The following is a 1,569-nucleotide window of genomic DNA, read 5'->3' as shown; positions in this document are numbered from 1 at the left end:
CAAGTCATTCGCTAAACATCAAATTTTTTGGTAAGGAGAAATACCACAGTTGTTTCCATGATTTACTAAGGCTTGAAATATTCTGGTGCAAAATAGGGAGGGCGATGGGAAATCAAGCCTTGATCTCCTGCGCAAGAAGGATGCCAACGAAAGTGGCCTTGACATTCTGGGGCATGAGAAGGATGTCGAGGATGTAACCCTTGACCTAGTAGCAGTTTTGTTTAGGATTTCGAGCATGTAATCGTCACCTAGTACTCCATAAGGAGGATATGAACAATATCATCCCTGCTCTTCTAGTAGCAAAGGAGGACGCCAGAAATATAGGCCATCACCTACTATGCATGAAGAGGGTATAATAATTGATCTGAAATAAGAGGAGGAGGATGTCATTGATAAGCAAGTACCAAATCAGGACAACGATTGAATAATACTTACAATTATTTGGCCTAATAGATAATACAAACATACCATATATCACTTCTTGTGCTTCAACATGTGGTCCCTCGGTTTCATGTATTGTCACAATAATTATCTGTCACTTGCATGTGTTTAGTGGTGATTTTTGGTCCACTACAACGAAAAGGATTATTGGGCCTTGGTTTGTATCAACTGGTGATGTGCCTTTCCAAAAGCAAGCAAGTACCAAAGGAGTACAACAATATAATAAGACATACAATTATGTGGTCTAACAGATAATACAAACTTACCATATATCACTTCTTGTGCTTCCACATGACTTCCCTCGGTATCTTGTATTATCACAATAGTTATCTCTCACTTGCTTGTTTTTAGTGTTGATTTCTGGTTCTGTATATGGAAACCGATTATTGGGTCTTGGTTTGTATCAACTATTAGCGTGCCTTCCAAAGGCAATATTTTTCAAGAACTGTTAATATATCCTTCTCTCTGGGACATACATAAGTATATGATCCATTTTCCTCCTAGAAAGGGAGAAAAGTGTATGTTTCATTTTCCAGAGAATCCTTCTGATCTTTCCAAACCATACCAATTGTTGACCCTAGGTGTGACAAGGGACACAACTAACAAGGAGGAGTAGAACCGCTAGGTGGACACAAGTGTTGTGAAGCTGCTATAATATAGTCGGTCTCAAGTCATTTGCTAAACATCCAATGTTGTTGGTGAGGAGAAATATCATTGTTTTTTCCGTGATCTATTAAGGGCATAAAATATTCTTGCACAAAACTGGGAGCATGATGGGAAATGAAGCCTTTATCTCCCGCGCAAGGAGGATGCCAATGAGAGATGCCTTGACATTCTGGGCATGAGGAGGATGTCGAGGATGTATCCCTTCAGCTGGTAGTTCAGTTGAGGATGACGAACCTATAAATTTTCACCTTATAGCCTAGGAGGAGGATATGTACTAAGGTCTTCACCACAAGTCCTAGCGGAGGACACTAAAAGTATAGGCCATCATCTACTCATGCATAAAGAGGATGAACAACATATGATCGCTGATATGAAAGAAGAAATGGTTGATGTCCATGATAAGCAAGTACCAGTGGAGGAAGACAATATAATAAGACTTACAAACATATAATACATACTTAC

The sequence above is a fragment of the Triticum dicoccoides genome, chromosome 2B (genome assembly GCF_002162155.2).
Source record: "Triticum dicoccoides isolate Atlit2015 ecotype Zavitan chromosome 2B, WEW_v2.0, whole genome shotgun sequence".
In the NCBI taxonomy this organism is placed as follows: domain Eukaryota; kingdom Viridiplantae; phylum Streptophyta; class Magnoliopsida; order Poales; family Poaceae; genus Triticum; species Triticum dicoccoides.
This window is presented reverse-complemented; position numbering follows the sequence as displayed.